Source organism: Kogia breviceps, chromosome 2 (genome assembly GCF_026419965.1).
Source record: "Kogia breviceps isolate mKogBre1 chromosome 2, mKogBre1 haplotype 1, whole genome shotgun sequence".
Taxonomy (NCBI): Eukaryota; Metazoa; Chordata; class Mammalia; order Artiodactyla; family Physeteridae; genus Kogia; species Kogia breviceps.
Window position 1 is genome coordinate 137,571,276 of NC_081311.1, and position 27,403 is coordinate 137,598,678.

Here is a 27,403-nt window from a genome sequence, read left to right on the forward strand (position 1 = left end):
CATACCTTCCTAATAGCAGAGACTATCCCTTGGACCCTAGTGAAGTAAGTCCAGTGTATGATGAACTGCCTTATAAATTAATGAACACCACCCTTTAGAAAAATGGTCTGTTTCATTTGACATGGCCAGAAATATGATAGGCAGTGGTCATATAGTTGATGTGAAAGCTACCATAGTGGTTCCTCATATTTTTTCTGTTACAGTCCACATAGGAGATGAATTTCTCATGGGTCATGCCACCCCAACAGGACAGCCAAACCACACCCCTTCTTTGTCTTGCAGGAAAGTAAATCCGAAGGCAAGTGAGTAAAATCAGTGTCTTTACAAGAATAAACTTGAATCTGCTCTAATTTTTAAAATGGAACCCCAATTATGGACAGCCTTTATTGAGTGCTTACTACATGCTAAGCATTGTGCCATGAGCTTTGCATATACAATCCTATTTGAGTTAGGAACAACCCTCTACAGTTGGTTCTATAGAATCTTCATCTTGCAGATTAGGAAACAGAGGCTGATGGAGTTTACACAATGTTTCCAAGGCTAATATATGACTAGGACTGAAATCCAAGTCTTTACATTTATACTCACCTGAGTCCAAAATCATCATACTCAAATTTTAGCACTTGGTGACTATTATTATAAATTTCCTGTGACATCCCTCACAAATGACTGCCACAATCTGTGTATTATAACATAAAGAACCTTTTACCAAGAATACAGTGCTGCTTCTGTCAAAACTGGATTTTGCTCCCTGATTTGAACCCAATTCAATTATTGGAGTCACTTTGGGTCTTAAAAAGCAATAAGGTAATAACCGTCTTTTACTGAGTGTCTGTTATGTTTTACTCACAAAGTCAGAGATGTTGCAGAAATTATTTCTAATATTATATTCGTTATTTCTAATATATTAATCTATGTATATTGTATTAATATTAGATTTCTAATATAACATATGTAGAAAGTGTTATATATAAAGTTAGAGCAGGAGAGAAAAACCAGGTCCCCACTTGGTTTCATTTCCAGACTCCCAGGGCCTCTGATCTCCCCTTTCCCCACTCTCCGCAAATCTCATTGGGTGCCTTTCCTCCCCCTTCGTTTCATTCTTCACTGGCCCATCTCCACCTCTGCTCTCAGCTGAGACTCAGGCCTTGGCTTATTAATGGGCCATGATGAGAGTCTGGGAGAACAGTCCTCAGACGTGTGGGAGTGATGCTGAAAACTTGGCCTCTGTGCACTGGTGCCGAATTGAATCTTGGAGACAGGGTTTTCAGTGAAGTACAATAGAGAAGAATACCTTTATTGCTTTGCCAGGCAAAGGGAGACACAGTGGGCTCGTGCCCTGAAAAACTGTATGTCCCAACCCGGGGCGATTTGATAAGGAGCTTTCTAGCAATGATTCAAGGGCAGGGTTGCTGATAAGGATCAGGGTGTGTGAAGGGCCTTCACTCCTGTCATCTGGCCTCAGGTGGTCTTCTGATGAGTTTCTGTGGTTCCTATAATCTGTCCTCAGGTGGTCTCTTGAACAGCTTCTCTGGTTCCTTTAATCTGGCCTCAGGTGGTCTCCTGATGAGCTTCTCTGGAACAAAGAATGCTAACATCTTCCATTTGTTGGGGATTTTAGTTCTGTGAAGAGCTCAAAGGTATTGTTATGTGTATCCCTTGAGGAGGAACCAGAACCCTGCCCCAAGGCTGCACTATTGTTTCTTGACTGCTCCTCCCTTGTCTCTGCATCCCCTCCCTTCCCTCATTAGCAACTGTTCCAATCCGCCCTTGGGACTCAGGGAAGGTCACGGAAGCTGGAGTCTATTCCCTACAAGTAAGAAATGGGGGGCCCACAGGGTCCTGCTTGGTTTCAGGAGGAAGGTGGGAGGACAGGACAGGAAATGTTGGAAAGAGGAGCCCTAGGAGGGGAAGTGTTCCAAAAAGAGGTAAAAGTCCCCAATAGGAGAGGGGAGAGTGGGGTGAGAGGTGATGGGCAGGGAGAGAGCACAGTGGGGGTGAGGCAGCCATCATTCAGGTGAAAATATGGAGGAGGCAGGAGAAGGGGCTACAAGCACCCCAGAGTCTTTGGGGAGGAGAGGAAAAGGGAAAGGAATCTCCGGAGAGCACTGATGATCTTCCATGGAGCAGAAACTGTGCAGAAAGATAAAAGGCAGCTTTTCCCAGCCCAGGACTGACACTTGTGTGTGAGCCCTAGTGTCAGACTACCAGGTCATTTCCCTGTCACTCTTGCCAATCACCACCGGTGTCTGGAAGTCATGCCCCAGGGAAATGCCTTCAAGAACTCAGCAACAGTGAATTCTCTGGAGCCCTCCCTCCTTGAGCAGCCTCCTGAATTACAAGGCTCACTAAGGTCAGGCCTTTCTCACAGACCAGGGAGCAGGGTCAGCAGTGGGCAGGCTGTTGGGCAAATGTTCCATTGTCCAGATTTGGATGAGGAAAGACATGAAGCTGGAATGAGATGGAACAGGGATCAATTCATGCTTCAAAAACAGGAAAGCGTTGGTCAGGGTGGAAAATCAAGGACATGTGTGAGTTTTTCCCAGCCACCCGCAAAATGCTACCACAAATTCAATCAAGGAGTTTGTACATCCTTTTATTTCAAACTTGCCCATAATTTGAAACCATCAATATCAATATGGGTACATTGTTCTACATATTTGAAGATGATGCTACCAGTGGTGATTTTCCTGTGTGTGCATAAAATTAGCAGAAAAGAGTGGTGCATGTCTGGCAGTCTCCTATGCTGTATAAAGAATTTATTTCAAACTGTAGCTATTTGAAAATAGATACTACTGAAACCAGGAGTTTGATGTAAAAATAAACAAGGGTTTCTTAATCTGTATTTTCACAAGCAACTGATTTAATCTCTTTGATTTTAAACTCACAAGTCAAAAAGTCAGTCAGTGTGATTAAAAACACATGCACAGGGCTTCCCTGGTGGCGCAGTGGTTGAGAATCCGCCTGCCGATGCAGGAGACATGGGTTCGTGCCCTGGTCCGGGAAGATCCCACATGCCGCGGAGCAACTAAGCCCGTGAGCCATGGTCGCTGGGCCTGCGCGTCCGGAGCCTGTGCTCTGCAACGGGAGAGGCCACAACAGTGAGAGGCCCGCATACCGCAAAAAAAAAAAAAAAAAAAAAAAAAAAACATGCACAGTCCAGCTGATTTATTGACTGAACTATTTGCTTGAAGGAGCAGTGGTGCAATGATAAGAGAGGTGGCTTGGAAATCAGGTAGCCTTGACTCTGGTTTGGGCTCTGTTACACACCCCTTGTAAGAACCTGGGTGACCTCTGAGCCTCAGGACACTCATACCGGCATCCTGGATTCTGGTGATAATCAAATAGGTAGAAATAATTTTATACACTGGGAAGTTCTCTCCAAAATTCCATCACTACTATCGATAACTGTCACATAACCCCAAAGCCTAGTATTCATCAATCCTTTGAAATGCTGATACTATATTTGATAAACTTACTCATAGGAACTTTCCCATGTTTGACAACTTCTGTCCCTCTCCTGTCTGAATCATACTTCCTAACAGTGCCCTCTATTACCAATTTAATTCAGCACCTCTGAAGATAATAAGCCCAACTACTGCTTCAGTTAATAGAAATTCTTCTTTCAGTATGGTACATCTGCTGTGACATCTGTTTAAAACCCATGGAGAGGATTCAGTGTTCACAAGCAAATTGAGTAATTACTATGTAATTACACTATAAATTGCACAGTCATTGATTTGCTCTCAGAATTCATCTTTTGGACATACTCACTATGACAGCCACCTGGGTTCTTCTAAGATATGCAGATCTGTTCTTAAAATGATCAATATAAGGATTTGAGCTAAATACCTGTGGGTGAAAGATTAGAGTATTATCTCTAGAAAAGAGAAAGTGTCGGAGATGGAAGAAATGAAACTGTGGAAAGGAGATGTTAATAGAGTGAGAAAGAAGAGAGAGGGATATTTTGAAGGTGGATTATCTAAGTACTTTCTCAGTCATTTCATAAAACCTGTGAAATTGCTAAGCCTTGCCAGCAGGAGAAAACACAAAAGGAAGAGAGATCAGAGATGTAGGATTTCATCCACTCCATGAAGAGCCCCTCACTAGTGATCAACTGTACCGTATATAGAGAGTAGAGGATTAATGACTTGAGATAGTATCTAGTAGTCCTTGATAACCACCCAGTGTTACCGTGGTTAAAAACTGAGACCTAACACTTGCTAAATGGTTATAAAACATAGATCTTTGGGGCTTCCTCTAAATCCATTTTTTAAAAGCCAGTCAACAAATATTTATCATCCACATGTTATATGGAGTATGAAATATGTATTAGGCTACATTCTTGAAACAGCCTGGAATATAAATAAATAAAGCAGCAGCATGGCATAGTGGAAGAAAGGCTAGCTTTAGATCCTTCCTGACTTGAGTTTGAATCCTGGCTCTCCTAAACAGCTGTTGGGTTGAGCCATATGAAACTGCTGATGACCTTTTTTAAGCTACATACGTGGCAATTTTGTATGATTCAACCAAAAGGAATTGGAAATGCCTCTTAAGTGTTTGAGAATTAGAAAAAATGTTTATAAAATGTTCATAATAAATGTTTGTTTAAGTTGTTTATGGTGGAAGGGCTGTAGAAATATCCTACCCTTGGTCCCCATTATAAACATCATCATTCCTGTACGGTGGAAATAAGACAAGACAATGTTGTGGAAGTCAAAGCTGTGAAAGCCTCCCTTTTGACCACTGTATATTTAAAAATACAAGTCTCGATAAATATTTAATGAAAGAAATGTTATTAAACTGAGAGGACTCATTTGTTAAAACAAAGGCATTTGCCACTGTACAAACAGGCAAATATATATATCCAGTCTCTGAAACCAAAATTCTATGCCAAATGCCCATCTTCTACAAACAGCCTATTAAAATCAGTTACTCTGCAATTCTATTAACATCACATGGTTCAATTTTAACAGGACAGCACTTTCTGAACATGTACATTTCTCCACAATTCTCAGAAGGTCAGTCCCACTTAAGGATGGGATGCAATTTTACAGAATACAGTATTATAAAAAAAATGCACACCAAACCACCAGTTCCGTTGATGACGGTCCGGTTCCTTTCCTTTGGGTGGAAGGAGCAGCGACACTCAGCAGCATGCAGCCGCAGCATCAGAAGCAGCAGCAGGGGAAGAGCTAGCACCATCAGTCAGTTTGCTAAGTAGAGACAAGAAGCAAGTTCAATGGAGCAGAAAGGTCCCTGCCTCTGTGGAGTTGATGGAGAGAAGGAATGTGATTGGTTTCCTAAAGGGCATGCAGCGGGGTGATGGGTAATTTTACCTCCCCCTCACTAAACATGCCTGTCTATCAGAGATGAATCAACACCTTTGATTACACATTATGCAAATGACAGTGGCAGTTTGGCACCTAATGGTCTCCTGCCAGAGTTTAGATTCATTCCCACTGTTGTCTGTGAAAAGTGAAAATAAACATGTTCCCCTTTCCCCTCCCTGGCTTCCTTGTCCTTGAAATACAGCTTCCTCCAAGCCCGCGGCTCAGAGGCTAAGCTATATGGCCATGGCCGTGTCTCCTTGCAGAGGTTATGAGCTCAAAAGTCCCAGACTAGGAAATTAATTTAACAAAAACAAAAATCGAAGCACCAATGACTCTTGGAGATCATACAGTGAAGCTCTCAAGGAAATTCAGTTCCTTAAACTAAATTCAGAAAGATCCTGAAAGTGTTACAATGCCAATGAGTCAGAAAAAAACCACTATCCAAAGGGAGCTACTTCCTGATTTGCTCATTGAAAACTAATTCTGGGCAACAATGGAACAACTATGTGTGGTGTAAACTCTTCTTTTCCCCCCAAAATTGAAAAGGTCATGTCTTAATCTGGGGAAAGGAGAGCCAGAAGTTACTGATCTACTCTCACATAAGTACTCTAAAAGAGAATTGATTTGACTATCCCCCACCAAGTCTCAGGGTAGAACTGGAAGATAGACACTGAAATTATAGGAATAACTAGTCTGTACATGAAATAGGACATCTTTAAGTGAACATGATCAGATTCTAGTACAAATTCCCAAGGGATTCTGGAAACTTTTCCTGTACCTCCTAAGATACATTCATATCTAAAATGTGATTTATCCCTGAGGTAGATAATTGTCTTAAAGCACCTTTTAAGACTATTTCCAACATTGAAATTTAGACTGTAAGAATGAAATCGGAATTTTTAACAAAACAAGCTCAACGTTGAACTTCTATATCCGTGAAGAGTTGAACTCTTGTGGAGTCGATTATTAACTAAAAAGAGAATTTTGCTGGACAAAATAGGGTGTGCTGGTTGCCATTTCAAAAACAGTCTCTAACACAGGTAAGAACTATTAAAAAAAAGAGGGCTTCCCTGGTGGCGCAGTGGTTGAGAATCCGCCTGCCGATGCAGGGGACACGGGTTCGTGCCCCGGTCCAGGAAGATCCCACATGCCACAGAGCGGCTGGGCCCGTGAGCCGTGGCCGCTGAGCCTGTGCGTCCGGAGCCTGTGCTCTGCAACGGGAGAGGCCACAACAGTGAGAGGCCCGCGTACCGCAAAAAACAAAAAAAAAAAAAAAAAAGAGAGAGAGAATGAGTTCAAGGCAATGGTGTTCTTGTGGGTCATAGGATCATTATACCTACTCAGACTAAAAGGAGATGCCATTTTGTTTAATGAAGACATAGTGGGTGTAACAGTCTTCCATATAAACACTTGTACCCACAGTGGAAAACTTAAGCTTTAAGTCAATAAATAGATACCACTCAAATGGAGCCTAGATTTTTCTTTATAGAGAGTCAGCCCTGTCTGAATAATGATCTTCTCAGTGAGCATCCTTTGTAAGTGCACAAGGTGGGAAGATAAAGAAAGACTGACTTACCCTGGCTTGTCCATCCTTGAAAGGCACCATGTGGCCTCTTTTCTAGATGATAACAAGGCTCTTAAAAGAATCAGAGACCCGAGTTCTAGCTTTAGATACCACTAGGTCTTTTACTTATGTCACAGATGGTTCATCTCTCTACAGGCTTTCTCCCCGTAAAATGAAGTGATTAAATGTTGAAATCCTTTTTATGCAAGAAACTCCACTGCTGCCTTACATTCTGTCATTCATTCACTGAGAATGACAACTTGATAAATACAGTTGACCCTTGAGCAACACAGGTTTGAACTGCACAGGTCCACTTATATGTGGGTATTTTTCAATAAATATAGTGTATTTTCTACATTAAATGTGTGGAAAGGTTTGTGTTCAATTAGAGATCATGATATGTGAAATCACAAGAACAAAGGTTTGAGTCCTGATCTATCCAAACTGTTGATCAGTTCCTTTGTTTTTGAGGCAGAGATAGCAGTACGTGGATTTTGGATTTTCCCCGGGGGTCAGCACTCCTCACCCTTGAATTGTTCAAAGGTCAACTCTATACTTATGTGATACTCAGAACCTGCTTGAACAGCTTTTTTTAAAAGCTTTTCAAAAAAGCTACTCCAGAGCAATTCTCCTCTGTCCAGTGTTAGAACACAATATGAATCAGCACAAGGTCTTCACCCTTAAGACAAGGTCGGCTTTTGTAGTTCATTCACATCTGACATTTGAGCGTTGTAAGCCACATCGGTGTCTGAATGGAGACCAAAAATTTGAGATATAGTGTCTTTCTATGCCTTTAGGATAAGAAACACATGATAGGATTAAACTTCCAGTTTGGCAAATTCCCCGGAGACCCTGAGATTATATGGCTACTCTTTCACATTCTCCAATTAGCAAATCTGGCCACCGTGGCACTGCCACACTTGTTGAGCCGCTTCTGCAAATGTACAAATAAAACGTATCAGGCATCTAATGAGGACCAAAGGCCCGTTCCAGCCTCCCCCTTTTCCTAATACTGGGTGAGAAGCTATATCAGGCTTGATTTTTAGCCAGTAGCCACTGAAGCCCTGTTCCTAATTAGGAAAGTAAAATGCCCCTGACAAAGATACAAGAAATCCAAATGTCTACAGTAGTACAGATCTTGAGATTCTGTATTTGCTGCCAAGAGAATATCTCAGGGAGAAGGAAAAATATGGGAAACCACAGGAAATAAGGATGAAAGGCTAATGTATTTAAGTAATTTTCCCTACCCTAATGTTTCCTTTAAAATATAACTGTCTCTTTGGGGGGGTTTGGGGGACTTTTTTTTTTTGCTTAATTAAACACCAGAAACCAGGCTTCCCTGGTGGCGCAGTGGTTGAGAGTCCACCTGCCAATGCAGGGGACACGGGTTCGAGCCCTGGTCTGGGAGGATCCCCCATGCCGCAGAGCAACTGAGCCCGTGCACCACAACTACTGAGCCTGCGCTCTAGAGCCCGTGCTCCACAATAAGAGGAGCCACCGCAATGAGAAGCCCCCGCACCGCAACAAAGAGTAGCCCCCATTCGCTGCAACCAGAGAAGAGCCCACACGCAGCAATGAAGACCCAACACAGCCAAAAATAAAATAAATAAAATAAAATAATTAAACACCAGAAACTATTACCTTGATTTGGTCTAGGTTTTTAAACACTTGAATAGAATGTGGTTTGGTGTACATATTAAAGAAGCTGAAAAAAACCCCAAATGAATTAAAATGTATTCCCTGTACTAGGCTATATAAAGATATACGATATTTCAAAAGTTATTTTGTACAGAGAATAACAGGGACTTGTTTTCTCACATCTTCTGTAAGACAGTAAAAGCCAATCGTTGAAACAAAACAAAACAAAAACACTTGAGGTCTCTTCGGTTCTTTTGATTTAAGCTCAGGTTGAAAGCACCAGAGGGAAGCAGCAACCACAACATTTCAGTAACTCATGCTGATGACCTGCAAGTAAAATTCCACTGACCATGCCATGTGGCTCCACTAAGTTACCCCTATATTCACCTACACTGAGCAATGCATCTCCACATCTCATACGTACTTGTATACCATTTATTTCATCACTTACAACACTATATTGAAATAAACTGCAGGTGACTACTCTCTAGACTTCAACTCCTTAGAGGACAGTATGTTATGCAACATTTTACCCCCAGGAACAAGTATAGCACTCACACATAGTAGAGACAATTAATAATAGCATCCTTATAGATAATACATTGTATTAAAATATTTAAATATATTTATAATTTTCTTTCAATATCAAAACTAATCATAATAGTATTTATTAAGCATCTCTGTGTGCAAGATGGATACTGAGTGCTTTCCTGATATTTATTTCATTTAATTTTCATGAATCTGAAGTAGACACACTTTTCCTGTATTCCAGCTGAGGAGATGATTGCAGAACGGTGATACCGCTGGTAAATGGCAGAATTTGAACTCAGGTTATCTGAATATACTGTCTATAGTTTTAACACTTCACAATACTGCCTGCCTCCTGGTACAAATCCCTTAACAAATGCCCTTCAAAATTACTGACAAAATCCAAAATCCTGGGAATTAAATACTAAAAGTTTGTAGCTGCAAATTTTCATAAACATTCGACTTGTGGAGAGAGCCAAGATATTTCTAGTCCAATTTGACCTCCTTTGTATGAAAAACTACTTCAAGGTGCTTCACAGTTAGGGAAACAAGGATGAGAGGCAATCAAGATCTTATCCTAAAATAACATGCATGGAGTAAGAGTTCCATTTAGACCAGCGAAATCCAGCCCACCAGCCTCCCTCACGTCATGCCTGTCAATGCCCGGAAGAACTTCTGTGGTCAGTCTACAGATATGAACTCTCAGTACTTGACAGCCGTTATTGGAGTTGGCTCATTGAAGAGACTACTGGGCTATGATGATATTGGCCTTTTAATAACTGTTCCTATGGTGCTGAAGGAATTATCTTTGGTGTAAGTGATGTGGGCATTCATTCCACGTCAAGCTCTGAGATAAATAGCCTGGAAGCCTTCAAACAAAACAGGGAACTGTCTCATGCTGCCATCCTAAAGATCCCCACATCCCATACTGTCCTCATCCCAAGAGCCAGAAGGGTTGACTTAGTGCCCTTCTGTGGATTTGACCCATAAATTGCTTGCATTGTCCCTCTGAAGTATTAGTGGCCTGGGAATAAGTTGTAGCTGCTGATTGATGAGTCGGGCTGGGGACTTATCACCATCTGTAGCACCATGAGTATAATTTCAGGGACTCCAGGTGGCAGGTCATTGTCAGTGCCTTTGTTCTCTGATACAGCAGTTGAGACATGAATTTTCTAGGACAAGGCTTTATAGAACCGAGAACACTGTCATCTGTTCTGATATTCACATCACTGAAATCTCTGAGAATGCTAACAGAGTAAACGGGAAGAGCAGGAAGCCTGTTAAGACTAAACATCCAACAGTGGAAGAATGATTACATAAATGAAATATGGCAGTGATTGAAGATGAAGTGGCGTGAGAGTAGGTAATAGCATGCAAAAGTGTTGATCCTGCTTGCTAAGTGGAAAAAAGGCATATTAAAATGTCCACACAACATGTTCCTATGGTTATAAATGAAAATATCTAAAATGCAAATAAAGAAAAGGTCTACATCTACTTGTCAACAATGTTCATATCTGCTTGATAGGATGATGGGTGATTTTTATTTTCTTCTTTTTGTTTATTTTGATCCTCTAAATTTTCTGTCTTGAGTATGCATCCTTTGTGTACTACTAAAACAAAAGCTTTCTCCAAAGTAATAAGGCCTTAAAATACACTGTTAGAAGAGAAAAGTTAAGAAAATTAAGAGTAATAAGGCACTAGGCTAACAAGAAGTTTTTTAAAATAGATACTCTAATAGGATTATGTTCACCCCATGAAGTAGCCAAAGGGCTGTGACCAGTCTGCCTTTTTTTAGACCTTTTTTTTTTAAGAAACAAGAAATACTATAACAAAAAAGTGGTGATAGTCATTCATAATTCCGAAAGGGAAGTTATGGAGCGTCTTAACTGTCCAGTAGGCCACAGCATCCCAAACTGTGTTCCCAAGAAACTCCTGGTAATAAGAGAATTCAGTGAACCATGTTATATCTGTATATTGAGATTCCCAAAGGAAAAGATCATATTAAAGGCTCTGAGCCATCCTGCAGTGAGTAAATCTGAAGAACCTCATTTAACCCAGTGTTCCCACCCTTTAGCATCTCACAGTTCAAAATAATAAGGATGCTGGAATCACTCTGCCTATAAGACAGCACTTTGAAAAACCTCCTCCTTCCTCTTAGAAGAATATATTACTCCTATTGGGAATTTACTTATTTGCTTATTAGCTCTCTGACCCAAGTGGAAAATAAATAATAATCTTGATTTCTGACAACTGCCACAGAAACCATTCCCTAGAGCTCCCCAGAGACCCAGAAGCATTAACACTTCTCTACTAGTTTTCTGGGACTAACATATGCCCAGAGAACCACGGAGCCCATTATTGCTATTGTGCTTCATGCCTTGAAAACTTTCCAGTTATTAGAGGGTTATCCTTCACCCCATTCTTGTTACCCAGGATGCAAATTATCCTTTTGAATCTGGCAACATATCGTCTCTATAAATAAAGAATTTCCAAGCATATTAAAATCAACCTAACAATAGCTCTGAAGATCATTTTTTGGAAGGGCAATTTTGGCAGTGAAATGATGTCAGCTCCAAACTTTTCAATGAATGTATTCTTATCAGTAGTTTGGATGTGACATGAGGTGAAGCATCTTGTTAGGGGATTTCATAGAAGAACACAGCACAGAAGCGGGTGCAAATAATGACTGTGGCTATGGTAACCCAAGGTGAAAAGCACTATTTGCATCACTTTATCACTCCTTAGAGATCCAATTTACACACATTACCGCTGTAACTGGACAAGATGGATGTGATCACAAATGACCCACCACAACAGCAAGCCAGATAATTTATTAAAAATCGGTTCAGAAAGACATTCAGGAAATAATAATTCAAGGATGTGACAGTGGACAACTCGTGAAAAACTTTGAACAATATTCACGCAGAAAAGCTGCAAATTCTGTTTCCTGAGTTTCTCTTCTTATTAATGCTGAGTTACTGTGTGTATGTGTGTTTTATTGTCACCTCCAGAAACTTTATCTTTTATCCAGAAAATGTATTTTTAATCTAGAATCATTAAAACTAAGTCATGAATTCAGGAATTAAACCAGAGGCAAAAATTTGCCTTGAATAGCATTGTGAAAAGGGCCCGGCATGGGGAAAGTTATCATACACCCAGACTACAAAAAGCACCTTCTGGTGTATCTTTCCAGCACATCACATAAATACTTGCTGTAGAATATGGCCCACTTATCTATGATCTCTCAGCAAAGGGCTCTTATTGATGCTACTGTTGGATGATGGATTGCTGTTTATGGCTATCTAGAAGCCATATACTCAGCAATTATTTATTTATTAACTACAGTATTTCTTGCACTATGCTATTATGCTTAGGCATAATGATAAAGATAGACATAATAATGAGAGTAATAAAATAGTGATAAAGCCAGATAAAATCTTTGCCCCTACAGAAGTTACAGTTTATCAAAGAGACGCAGTTAAAAAGCAGTTGAGGAAACTAGCCTATGGATTGAGGGGTTTTCTCATATGACATAAAGAAACAGTCAATCTAAAATACAATCAATGGTAAAGTTATGAAGTATATTGAAGATGAAGATATGATAAAAGGTATGGTGGAGAAGAAATATCCTCATGAGCAAGGACTTCCTCTGTATTCTTAATTTTAACTACACTCTGTCATGAATCCAAGAATTTGCCATACTGGACAGTTCCCAATTCTCCAAATAAATCAATAAAACAATTTAACACCTTTGTTTCTTTGCAAGTACTTTCATCTTATCATTGAATGTCTCTCCCCGAAAACCAATTTTTCTCCTATTGAGATTTCATTTAAAAAAATTTTTAATCTAAGTGAAAATTTTTTTATCTAAGTCAAGTGTTGTCTCTTGCATGAATTTAATCCAGTCATCCTCATCAATAATAAACTGTTTCAGTTATAGTGGCATAACTAATTATTTCTTATTTCTTCTAGATTATAGTTACTATAACTATAAACTCCTTAAAAGTAGGGGATTTTCATTTCAGTTTGTATATTTAATGTAACATTTATAAATTTTAATTGTGGGATTGTCAAATATAATGAGTGAATACATGCAAACAAAACTATAGTGGTCCTTTTGAGGACCAAAAAAAAGAACAGAGAATAAGTTGTCAGCATGTCTCCAGACTCAAGAGTGGGTACATGTATGATGCCATGTATACTTATATAAGTAAAATTAACATGTCACAAAGAACCAAATGAATTTTCAGCAATTTTTGAGAGTGTATTTTTGGAGTCCTATTTTTAAATGGAGGCTGTGTGGTTTTCAGTGAATACACCTTGGAGAAAGGGACACAACAGTTCCCCAAAAGAAATAATCAGTTGTCATACAGGGTATTTTGCCCTAAGCAAGATCACAACAAATGGGCCAAGTGACATCTAGTCCAAAGACATATGCTATACATTCTTAGACAGCATGGAGAGAGAATAATAGAGTTTTCAAATATAATCCTTAATTCAAAAGGCTGCACCTCACATGGACAATACCATGCAACATTTTCCAAGGTGAGTATAGTAGAAACTTATTTATTTATTTTGTGGTGGTTGGTAGTTCTCTCCAGCAAAGCTTATGTGGCCACCAATTAATAGTAACAAAAATTAAAAATTCTATGCCATTTTATTTTATCTTTTTAAACATCTTATTCAATTATTTATTTATTTATTTATGGCTGTGTTGGGTCTTCATTGCTGCATGCAGGCTTTCTCTAGTTGTGGCGAGAAGGGGCTACTCTTCGTTGAGGTGAGCGGGCTTCTCACTGCAGTGGCTTCTCTTGTTGCAGAGCACGGGCTCTAGGGCACACAGGCTTCAGTAGTTGTGGCACATGGGCTCGGTAGTTGTGGCTCACGAGCTCTAGAGCACAGGCTCAGTAGTTGTGGCTCATGGGCTTAGTTGCTGTGCGGCATGTGGGATCTTTCTGGACCAGGGATGGAACCCGTGTCCCCTGCATTGGCAGGCAGATTCCTAACCACTGCACCACCAGGGAAGCCCCTATGTGCCATTTTAAAGCTTACTATGTACCTCACAACCAGCCTAAAAATTAGATTACCATCTCATCTTATCCTTAAAGAGTAGAATGGTGTATGGCTTGGGGTTCTTAGTTACAAACAACAGAATCCACTGTCCCAGGTTAAGGAGAAAGGAACTTGTCAAAGGGTATTAGGTAGTTCATGGAATCTCTGGGATGGCAAGACCCAGGTTTGGTTACTAACCAACCAGACAGCAGCGCCATGAACAATACAGCCTAAACAGTGCCTGACAATTATTTGGAGATCTTTTAGAGGATGCATCATTGCTTCCACTGCCTCTACTCACCCCTACGATGTTCACATTTGGAGGCTGGAAATTTCATCACAGCAGTTCCAGAAGAACCAGATACCTTTGTCACTCCATGTGCTTTCCAGTCAATCCAAATAACCAGAAAGCAGCTGCCATCTTCTGTTGCTCACTCCTGCATCTTTGTCTTGCCCAGAGGCCTCTGATTGGTGAAAATTAGGTCATATGCCTTTATTCTAGTTGTAAAGGGACCTGGGAAATTTAGTCTGGACTTCAGCTTCTTTTACAACTGGCCCATTTCCTGGAAGAAAAGCTAAAGGGGGATTAGAATAGGAAATCGGTTAGCTAATCTACCAAATTTGCTGTCAGTGGAGAATTTACTTGATTACAGACACATAGCTAGTAAGTGACAGAGCATCAAATGCCAAGTCTTACACTCTCCACAAGATAAAAATGAGTGCTTCATTATGGTAGGGATGATAGCTCATCTGGCCTTCAGAACTTAATTAAAATATCCCTTAATAGCAACTGTTCCTTTTGACATAGAATTGCATGAGCTCTAAGCATCATTATTGGTTTGGTTTTCTGCATATCTAAATATGGTGAAGGGAGTAGCCTTGTAAATGGGGATGAGTCCTTCATCCTTTCTCCAGTTCTCATTAAAAAATGATAACTCGGGCTTCCCTGGTGGCACAGTGGTTGAGAGTCCGCCTGCCGATGCAGAGGACATGGGTTCGTGCCCCGGTCCGGGAAGATCCCACATGCCGCGGAGCAGCTGGGCCCGTGAGCCATGGCCGCTGAGCCTGTGAGGCCGGAGCTTGTGCTCCGCAACGGGAGAGGCCACAACAGCGAGAGGCCCGTGTACCCCCCCCCAAAAAAAAGAGATAACTACACATCTACGTTATGAAACTAAAGATCTCAGGGCCAGAAAGACCCTTAAAGCCACAGTAATATTTGCAGCAGCTGTGAGTCAATTTTCCCTATTTCTTACATTACTCCATGGATAATTGTTTATTAAAGGAAATAAGAAACAAACTTTTAAAATCTGATTACAATGTAAAAAGTGAAATGCAGAATATACTGTGTGGACCCACACATTACAGTTTAACAGACTTGGGTTTAAATCCAGGTTTAATCACTCACTAGCTGTAAGATGCTGGTGGAGCAAGTTGCTTAATCTCTTTGGGTCTGTTTCCTCTTCTGTAAAATAGGAACAAGGATGCCTGTTTCTTATAATTGTTAGCAAGATTTTATGTAAACTATAGAGAACATCACAGATATGAGTAGAGGCAGGGAAAGCAATGGTGTGTCTTCTAAGTATATAAACTGTATGAGCATATATTATTTGTTAAAGCTCTTTATATAGTCCTAGCAAATAGTAAGCAATGATTAAATAGAAACTACTATTTAAAATATTATTTCAAAATAATTAATTATGATCTTAAAAATCTTAATAATGACGTGCCATGACAATCTACCCAGTCATGAAAATGGTTACAGTTTTGACTGAAGAAATATATTGTAGAATGGCAAGTGAGATTTTTTTCCAAGACTATTTCCTTTCACAACTGACCTCTTTCCAATTATACTTAAAGACCTTTCCTAAATTCTACTTTTGCAAAACTTTAAAACTGTCTGATGGGTTTTCAAATTATATAATCAGGGAAAAGGAAAGCAAATAGCTTGAAATCTCTTAGAAAAGTCACCTGTACTATCTTTCTGTGACTTACTTAAAAAATGACTATTAAAATGGAGTCCTTAAGCAAAAAATAGCCTCAGAATTTCATGGCAAGTCATCTCTAATGGGCCAAGTAAAAACACGCTTTGAATAGGACTTTACAACATTTTCACAGTTTCAGAAACAGCCTGACATCTCAAATATAATGAAAAGTAAAACCTCTCATATATGTAGGTGAACAGAAAGCACAGAATCAGTTTTTACTTTCTGTTGTCGTTAGTAAAACCTGTCCCATATGCCTGTTGAGTTTGTCTGTGATGCAGACTTCCCTGTTTTAGAAATTGGACTCGGACACGTGTTCTGAAATATATTGTCTACAAGGGGAAAAGAAAGCAAAAAGCAGAAGGAAGGCAAAAGTCTCCCTGCTTTGGTACAAGTTGACATTTATACCCTGTCTGAGAGAGAGAACAGGGTGCTGAAAATGGGAAGAGATGTAAAGTTTCTTGGTCTCTCTTCCATCTTTCCAGTGAACGCTGTTGGAAAGTTGACAGCGGAAGCCTTTTCTCAAAAGAGTGAGCTCTCCGTGCTGATGAGACTGGAACGAGGGCTGAGTACTGGTTTGGAGAGTGTAAAGAGCAAGCAGAGGAGGGATGAAGAGAAGAAAACACAGAGGACCATGAAAAAGATGAGCAGAGAGATGCGAGTAGGAAGGAATCCTAGGTAAGAGTTGAAAGAAGAGAGGGACCAAGTGTATCAGAAGCAGCTGAGAGCAGGGAGGGCATCACATAGCATGCTGATAAATTGCAAGAGTTAAATAGGTGAGGAAATGAAGCAAAGCAGGAAAGAGCACTCATTTAGAGGCTCTGGTTATGAAATGAAGGAGAAAAATACCATGCTAATTGAATGTGAGGCCAGGGTCAGGAGAAGGTTTTGTTGTTACTCCTGTCATTTTCCTAAGCAAGGGCAGATAAGCATTTCTAAAGACAAAAGAGGAGCCAGTGGGAATGGAGAGGCTGAAAACACCAAAGCTAGAAGAGACCTTTACTGAGTGGGTTGAGAGTACATGGACCAGTGGCAGAATTTCTGATCAGTGAGGATTAATGCAATTTTTAAACTAAGAGAGATTTGGCGGGGGCGAGGCGTGGGGATGGCGGTACGTTTCCAAAGAGATTTCGTGGCAGAGCTACGACAATCTTTTCCTGTCTACTGTCAATCCTATGCTTTGTCCGGAAGACAAACTGTCTCAGTCTCTTTGATAATGAGAGCTTACCCCACAATATTTAAAGGCACAGGAGTAAGAAGAAAGATGACAGGCAACAGTGGGGGATTAATGAAGTGGGGAGAGTAAATGGAGAAATGACACACAAGTGAGAATCGAACCCAAAGCCCATGGGAGAGATTGATATTGTAATCCCTGCCCGTGGAATCCAAGCTAGAGGAGTCCAGTGTAGCCTCAAACAGATTCGAGAGCTATGTAAGGTTGATTGTGGTGAAGAGTTCAAGGTGGCAGTAGAATGAAAATTGGCAGGCTGGGTGTCTAACCATTGGAGAAATAAGAATCTTTAGCAAAAAGGAAGTTGTAAACAGAAGGGAATGTGTAGAAATAGAAATCCCAGGCACAAAGTAGTGTCTGATGAGGATGAAGCTGAGCAAGTGTTTGGTCAACAACTTGTGGGGAGCAAGGCTGGGGAAGAACCAACGCAGTTGACTGAGAATGAAAATGAAACAAACAGCAGCATTTCCATCTGATGGGCCAGTAGGTACTAATTTAAGAAAATTATGTACAAAACCAGAGATTTCAGAAACAAAAGGGCATGGTTAAAAAGCTACTCTGCCAAACAAAACCATCATTGTCACCCAGGCATTCCTTTGGGTGCATTTCTAGAACAATTGATAAAGCCAGTTCTAATGGTGAAAACTGGTAAGTCTCTTAGTTAAGTGTTGAAATGATGAGATACTTTGTAATAGTACATTTCTGATAGATTCTATTAAAAACCTTGACAATCCTACGAAGAAGAAAAATCATGAATCTTGTATTGGCTTTGTCTTAAGCGTCTGTAAAAGGATCATGGCGTAGCCATTTCAGGTTGTCTTGGTGTACATAGAATGTTAATTGTGGCTATGTAAATGCTACTCAGAGGGCTATTTAAATCTGGTAGATTTTTCATATTCAAGTCCTATTTGAGAAGACTTACTTCTACATCACGTTAGTGCTAATAATAATAATCATAATGACGTTTCCTCTAACTTGCATAACCACCCCCTTTTTTTGACCAAAGTGCAAGACCTTTTTAATATAGACAATATAAAATGACCTTGAAATTTCTTATGAAAACATTCAACTGGAAGTGCTAAGCTTTTTGGAGCAACAGCCAAGTAAGAAAACTGCTTTTGTACTACATACTCAAGATGCATTGACTGATCATTGCTCAGGAAACATTTTATAGGTGATGCTCTCAGGATTTGTCTTTATCATGTTTATATTAACAATGATAATACTTCTAATTCATGTCACAGTGTTCAGCTTACAAATTACTTTCAAATAATTTTTGAAATTTGATCCTTACACTTACCCTGCAAAGTATGTCCAGATGTTACCATTCTCATTTGATAGATGAGGAAACAAGGCAGAGAGATGCCCTGAGTTCAGAACCAATGACTAAAATCAGGAAGTTGAATCCAGTTCTCCCAGGGCCATAAGATTGACTGCCTACAGAATAATTTCCACTGACAGCATCTACATGAAATTATTTTGGGCTATTACATATTCCAATTAAGTGATTTTGTATAAAGGGGCATTCAAATTAGAAAAGGGGGAAAAAAGAAAATAAAAATTGCAAATTCTCATCCATATGTTATCAGTTGCTAAATGGTACTTACATCATTCTTTGAAATTTGACCTAAAATAATATTATCTCTCTGTGGTGAGCTGTGTAAGAAATATCTCTCCTTAGACTTTGTAAATTTCAGACAGTAGTACACTAACATCTTTCTGGTTTCTAAAAATAGCCATTTTTATCAGTTTCCCCCCAAAATAATGGGCCAAGTGAAAACTTTTTGGTATCACATGGCTCATCATTTTTAAATTCTCCCAGCTGATATTTATATTAGCAGGATGTCTTTCCTCCCATGCTCTTCCAAATCTGTAATGAAACATCCTGGCATTTCCTTTCCCAGTAGAGAAGCCCTTATCCAAGGCCCGACCACATGACCAGGTTCCCAAGCTCCTATGATTAAATAAGTGATTGCTCTGCCCATCTTTAAAAACATGTCTCATATAAGGCAGTCAAGACACAATATCCATCACTGCAAAGGAAGCCAAGCATTTATTTAAAATAATGAGATATCCTCATTTTCATTTTTTCCTGAGAGGATTGTAGCAATGTTTAAAAATTCCCCTGAATTCTGGAACTAGGGCAACACATTGATTTGAAGAAAGCTATAATCTTCCCTTCTAATTCGAAGTGCTCTTTTTCTGCAGTGAAATAGAATGTAGCTTTCAGAATAGCAGGAGCCCTAAGCCCATACAAAGGCATCCTCGTCCCAACAACTCCTCTTTCAAGTTGGCCCCATTCTTCTGAATGCAGGGATTTATAAAGGCCTTTTCAATAAATTTCAAGGTATACTGAAGTGAAGACAGGTTCAAATAATTTCTTCCAGATTTGAGAAGGAAATGACTTCAACTGCTAAGTCATGATGAATATTACCTTTTGCTCTCTGCCACTTCCTCGTTGCAAATGTTCTGTTGGGTAAGTTCAATTATGGGGTCTCTTTGAAAGACTTCATAATTAAATTTTTTTAAAAGAACAGATTAGCTGTTTGTCTTTCTGAAGCAAAGGAGTCAGAACACTTAACTTCTAGGAGCATTCAGGAATTTCGACTTCATGGGTATATGGTGCGTTCCACAGCCACAGAGGTTTACTTCAAAGAAAGGCCAGCCCTCTTGTGATTTGAAGAGATAATAAGTTAGCAAGCTGTATAATATAATGGTTTATGAAATTCTGCCTTCAAGGACCAGTGCTTTATTTCTTCCTCTCCTGTGCTTATTTAGAACATAATTACAAGAGCGAGAGGAAGGGAGCTAGCATGGCATCAAGATAACCATACGCTAAATCAATGCAGCTGAGTAGACTCTCTGGCCTTTGGGGCTCGTTTATCAATTAGTTCTGCTGCAGCCTGAGTTCCTGGATTTCCCCACAGAATGAAGATTCTTTGATTTCACTGATTGACCAGCTCTGAGGAAAGCCATCTGAGATCAAAACATTTTTCAGAACGAATCTCTTTTACCCTACTCACTAACCACGATGTGTTGTACAGCCAGCTTCTCATTCATTTCAAGAGCATTTCATAAGCACTAGTATTTAGTCCTTTCTCTCTCTCTTTCTGAATTTCTGTCTTCTTTTCATTCCTCCCTTTTAACTGGTTAAAAATTGGCTTATTTTTTTTCAACTGGTTTATCTTTCTACACCATGGTTTTAAAGTTACTATGTGGATTTTAATGTTAAGACCATTTCTTCAGTGCCATGTGGTCTCTGAATATTCAAAATTGGCTCTAATAGAAATAGAATAATAGAAATGCTGCTAATTTGAGCTGACCAGGAGAATTGTCCTTATTCTCTAGAAACCAAGTCAGTATTTCAAGAACTGTTGACCCCAACCTTTTGGAAAACTGGCCACATCCCTGACATAGCTTTCTCAACTAATTAGTGTTTTTAAGTGGGGGGGGGGGGGCAAAGGAAAGAGAAGTGGCAGGAACAAAGGACTGCTTAAATAAAATAAATAAACTGTCCCATATTCTTCACATGGTCTTAAAAAATAATCTGAACTAGCTTTTTTTTAATGTAAAAGCAAACCAAACTTTGTGTCCCGTTTCACACTTGTGTTTCATCCTCCTTTGAATGCTAGTTACAAATTGTTCATCCTTTCAAAGTTAATTTACCAAAATCCAAGAACTTACCTGTTTAAATCAAGAAAATAAAATGTGTGGAGGAGTGAAGTCTTGTCAAGCAAAGTATTTCATTTTGTTGCTGCCCAGGAAAGTAGTTGATTCAGGTGGAATTATGTCTCTCGGAAAAGACACACTGAAGTCCCAGCCCCAGTACCTCAGAAAGTGACCTTATTTGGAAGCAGCATTTTTAAATGAGGTCATTGGAGTGAGCCCTAATCTAATATGACTGGTGTCCTTATAAAAAAGGGGAAATTTGGACTCAGAGACACAGGGAGAACGCCAAGTAAAGATGAAGGCAGAGATCTGGGTGATGCACCAGTGATGGCCAGCAAACCCTCAGAAGCTAGGAGAGAGGCATGGGACAGATTTCTCCCTCAGGGTCCTCAGAAGAAGCCAACCCTGTCAACATCTGTTCAGACTTCCAGCCTTTAGGACTGTGAAGCAATGCATTTATGTCATTTAAGCTTCCACTCTGTGCTACTTTGTCATGGCAGCCGTAGCAAACTAAGACAGTAGATAACCTACATATGTAGAAGCTGAGGGCATTTGCAGGAGTGGGTGGAATAGCCACAGCTGAGAAACATGAAGCCAAGAAAATCCAAAAAACGAGGGAGAGGCAGAGGTCAAAACCCAGAAAGATGCTCCTAAGGAAGCATTAATTCCAAAGATCCAAGCTAAGAAACATAAACTTAGTGAAAGACTCAAGGACTGAACCAGAACTAGCAAGACCTTCTATTCTCAGATCCAGTGTCACCCCCTCAGAGAGACCAATTTACGTAAAGTAGCCCCTCCCCATTACACCTCTGTTCAGTCTCCATTCCATTGCTTCACTTTATTTACATCCCAGCACTTATCTCTACATGAACGTATTTTTGCATTCATTTATCATGTGTTTAATTTCTGCCTCCCTCTCCTAAAAAGTAAGCTCCCCATCCATCTTACCAGCTTGTAGAACAGTGCCTGGCATCAACAGGTGTTCAGTGCATCTCTGATGAACCAGTGAAGAAGGTATTATATTCCTTGAGACACCAGAGAGTGGAAGCAGGCCATTTGCTGGGGCCCCTGCAGCCTTGCCTGCGGGTGTAGGGCAGCTGAAATAATTGTCAGGCCAACTCAGTGGTAACCGAGGCTTAGGAAATCAGAGTTGACTTGTGCCTGCTTGAACTATGATGGAGAAGGACATGAACTTGGCACCCAAACTATGCACAGGTCACCCAAGGGACACTACCCACTTGGCTCTTGAGACTGACCTCTGGCTATACAACAGAACTTTTAGCAGATTCATGGGTTTTTAAAAAAATAAATTACTTAAAATAACAGACTATCCAGGATGCAATTTCTAGGAGAAACATGTGCTCCTCAAATTGAAAATTCTGCCCCATTAACTTTCTGAAAGGTGAAGGTGCATGGTTACCGAAGGTGTTCTATGAATGAGGTAATCTGCAATACAGTAAGGCCCCCGGGTGGAGGGGGTGGGTGGAATCTTTTAAATATTCTAGTTGAATGTTTCTTTTTTTTTAAACATCTTTATTGCAGTATAATTGCTTTACAATGGTGTGTTAGTTTCTGCTTTATAACAAAGTGAATCATTTATACATATACATATGTTCCCATATCTCTTCCCTCTTGCGTCTCCCTCCCTCCCACCCTCCTTATCCCACCCCTCTAGGTGGTCACAAAGCACCGAGCTGATCTCCCTGTGCTATGTGGCTGCTTCCCACTAGCTATCTGTTTACGTTTGGTAGTGTATATATGTCCATGCCACTCTCTCACTTTGTCACAGCTTACCCTTACCCCTCCCCATATCCTCAAGTCCATTCTCTAGTAGGTCTGTGTCTTTATTCCCGTCTTACCCCTAGGTTCTTCATGACCTTTTTTTTTTTCCCCTTAGATTCCATATATATGTGTTAGCATACGGTATTTGTTTTTCTCTTTCTGACTTACTTCACTCTGTATGACAGACTCTACGTCCATCCACCTCACTACAAATATCTCAATTTCATTTCTTTTTATGGCTGAGTAATATTCCATTATATATATGTGCCACATCTTCTTTATCCATTCATCCGATGTTAGACACTTAGGTTGCTTCCATGTCCTGGCTATTGTAAATAGAGCTGCAGTGAACATTTTGGTACATGACTCTCTTTGAATTATGGTTTTCTCAGGGTATATGCCCAGTAGTGGGATTGCTGGGTCATATTGTAGTTCTGTTTTTAGTTTTTTAAGGAACCTCCATACTGTTCTCCATAGTGGCTCTATCAATTTACATTCCCACCAACAGTGCAAGAGTGTGGAGGGATTTGTATTTAATGGATGATAAGTTAATGTGTCATCAGCATCTGCAGTTGCGGGAGGGCTGCTAAAAGGAATAACAAATGTTTTGTGTTTCGCTTTCTACTTTACTGACACATTAACGTGTCTGTTAAACAGGGTTTTTTTTTTTCAAATCTTGTAAAACTAAAAGAACCCTCTGGAGGATTCTGCTGTGTAATGCTCAGCTCCTTCCCCAGAACTTTTCAGCTGATGAATTTTCTTAGATTTTCGGTGCACCTTTGTCTTTGAGTTTTCCAGGAAGAAGATAGAGTTCTCTAGCAAGAAAATCTGTACAGTGTAGTCACTAACCCAAAACACTGACAGCAATCCTATGTATCTAGAAGGATTGATCAATGTATGTGCCTGGATCCCAAATCATGAACTGATGGACTGACAGAATCCCCTCACCCCATTAGAACTTGCTCTTTGTATCCTAATACCATCTGTCTGTATTACACTCTTTCCCTGGAAACTCAAACAATTAATACCTTTAACGTATTTGGAAGTAAAGCAGATGTTACTTTTGCCCTTATTTTATACCCAAGGCTACTAAGTCACAGAAAGCCACACAGCAGGTTACTCAAGGAGTAAAACAAGGACATCTGGCCCATTACCATCTACTTAATCCAACATATATGAAATTACTAATTAGCATTAAATGCACCAAGCTACTCTCTCCTGTCTTTACTTATATTACTAATTCTGGTCCAGATGTCTTTTTTTGTGCTTGTTTGGCCACCTGAGAAATTTGTTTGGTTGTGAGGAAAAAGGACGTTTTTGAGCACCCCTTGCTGTGGGTCCACATTATCCTTGGCGGATCTTCAGATTCTGGCTGGTTCCTGTTCCCATTTCAAATCCTCTCTTTTATTGGTGACCAAGATGTAACACTGTGTCTACTTTTGTTCTTGTCTGAAAAATAAGTCAATAGAAAGAGTGATTCTTTCAGTGTGTGACTCTGTGTGTGTGTGTGTGTGTGTGTGTGTGTGTGTGTGTGTGTGTGTGTTTTGCAGGACTTCAGAGAAAGGGAACTGCAGTGTTTCTGAACCATTTCAATTTCTAAAGCTCTCCCCCACCCCCAGCATCTTCAGGCTTTAATGTGCTCTTTGCAAATCATCATTTTTTGATGACCAAGGATCCCTTCAGAATTGGTGTAGTGCGGTGGGTAGCAAACCAAAAACTAGAAAAAAATTCAAGCAATGGACACACATCTAAGAAAATAAACCTATGAATCCTGGGAGAATAGCAGCCTGAGATAATCCCTTCCACTCTGGGCTTTCCCATGCAAGATTTTGCCTGTTGTCCTAACAGGCCTTAGGAAACTTGGGATGACTACTTACCCGGTCACTCACCTGCTGTGTGACCTTGAACAAGCTACTTATTATCTCTAAGTTTCCATTCTCTCATCTGTAAAATGGAAAAAATATCTCCCTTGTAAAACTGTGAGGAACAAAGCTCTGTAAAATCCATGGCGTTGAATACAGCGCATAGCACAGTGCCTGGTGCACTATACACATTTTTCAATGAGACCTATAGTAACAGTGGTAAGAAGTATCATGTTTGTTAGCTGTCTAGGGAAAAATGCTCATTCTTCTATGAAAAGGGTTTGTCAGTACATATACTTTATTCATTCTCTCACCTATTCCTCTTATATTTCTCCCTCTTTTAAAATTGCCCTGGTGCCTGTGTTTATGGTGTCCCTTCTCCTGGAAAACCGTACAGAAAGTTATCAGATAAAACAAATTTTTGCTTATTCTTCTGGGGCACAGAGCTATGGGAGATAGATATCCTTAATATGGAAAAATGAACTGCTAGTGACAATCAGTGGACAGGATTTGGGGAAGGTAGAATCCTCCCTCATGCCCTTTAGTGTGCAACGATGGGTAACCAGCTACTCGGCTAAGAATAGTTTCTGAGCACTGCTCACCATCTGCCCCCTGCCTGTCTCCACAAGCACCACCCCATCGCCCTGTCTTCTTCCTTTACTCTGCAGCCCGGGCACACACTAGGCTCTCTCATTTTATGCCTTGTATATGCTGGTTCCTCTGCCTGGAATACCCGACCCTCATCCCGATAATTCCTAGATGTCCTTGAAGATTCAGCTTAGATAACTTCTATGAACTTTCCATGGCATTGTCCCCAAGGCAACCTCATCGTTAGATTCTGGGAGCGGATGGAGCGTGGGACTCACATTGCAGTTTAGGAGAATGGTGCCTTTACGGCAGCACTCTGCACACTCTGCAGGACCATCCCTGGTTCTCCCATGCCCTGTCCACCAGCCCACCTCTCCTATGTACTCCATTAGCCCAATGATGAAAATGTTTATCCCACTGTTTTGATCATTCACTGGACGTCTTTCCTCCTAGACTGTGAGTTCCTTGAGGAGGCGTATAGGTTCTATTTCTGTTTTTCCAATACGTTGCAGCACACCATTAACCCCCCGATTGATAGCCTGATTAGTGGCTCCAGAAGAGAACTTGGTAGAAGCCTCTTCCAGGTGATGCTTTTGGGGAGCCCCTTCACAGTTCAGTGATAGGTGGCTCACAGTTTAGTAGGAAAGTATGAAAGGTGACAAGGGCTATATGATGATAAAGGTAGGCTCATAAGAATCAGATCCTAGGCTAGGACAATGGTGGAGAAAGTTGGTTTCTAGTACCATCCTGAGACTCACTCACATCCCTTTGGCATTCAAATGGAGTCGATGTCTGTATATCCCAAGGTGAGAAACCCTGTTCTAAACTCTCTGTTGCTGATTTCTCACACTTCCTTTGGCTTACCGCTTAACGTTTCAAAGCTTGCTGCACATTACATCCTTTTTATCTTTAGAGCAGAAATTCCCTCCAGAAGGCCAAGGATACTGGAGCCTATATTTAGAGAGTACTTAATATGGGTCGGATGAAGGCCTGACTATGCCTAGAGTCATGCTGCTTGAAGCCATTCTAATATTCATTTAGTTAGAACCATAACTGCACTGTGTTATTGCTGGTCTCATACGGATCATATATTCACAGTCAGTGCTTGGCTTAGACAAGAAGATGTGTATTACCTCTGCTGTTGCCCATCATGTCTTTTCATTTCATTATGACTATTGTGCTTGGAAACATGATTTTCAATCCGTAATCCCAGTTAAATTCTTTCAACACAGTCGATACATTTAAGTGCATAGTTGTCTTTGAAGCAGACTTTGGTGAAGCTGATATCCATTATCTGCTATCTCTGTCTTCCAAGACAAATTTTGCCCATTTTGATCTAACTAAGAAGGAAGAGATAATTTTTTACATGAATGGTTGTTGTAACCTGGCATATATTTTTGACTGACACTATAGCAGCTGAAGTTCTAGAAAGGATTAAGGTTCTGAAGGACAACTTTATAATTTGAACACCAATTAAAGTGCTCTGTCACATCTCCATTGAATTTGTGGCCCCCAACCTCAATGGTCTCCCTTATTATACTCCCGCCATGTTTATAGGCAAGTGTAACTAAGTAAAAAGAATTAAAAGAGGACAGTATAATTTGACCAAAGGAACATAAGGGTGAATTGCTGAAAACCACAAAAAGCGATACGATTTAGATCAGCTCCAAAATGAATGCTGCTCACTCTCTGAAGGACACTAGGGCCATGGTCTCCATGCATGAGGGGTAAGGATATTCTCCATACGAAGCGTCACAGAAAACTGAGAATGAGGAACTAACATTTGTGAGAGCCAAAATAAGGAAAAAAGTGAGAAAAGTTTGGGAATTACTTCTAAGTCAAAGCCAAGGAAGACAATTTCAGCAAAGATTTTCCAGTGGTGATCGACATATTTTCAAGAACGGGGCTAGAGAAAACAAGGAGGTGTTGAGAAATGATTACTTCATCAGAATCAAGCAAACAAAAACTTAGACTTGAGAAGAATGGAAGATATGAGGACATGTGTGAGATTTTGCTGGTTGAAAGAAGACTTTAGCATCAGAAAGTATCGATATTTAACTGCAAAGAAGGCCTCTTGTGAAGAGGGGGAATCTTTTTTAAAGTTACAAATATTCAGTTTCCTTCATGTTCATCTGTAGTCTATAATGTATTTGCTAATACCATGGAGTTATGAA

The 27,403-nt window shown here is 40.2% G+C and overlaps 1 protein-coding gene across 13 annotated transcripts in view; it reads left to right on the plus strand.

The window, feature by feature from the left end:
• The window catches only part of B3GALT1 (beta-1,3-galactosyltransferase 1), a 590,053-nt gene that overhangs the window by 557,095 nt on the left and 5,555 nt on the right, over positions 1 to 27,403 (plus strand). The window lies entirely within an intron of this gene.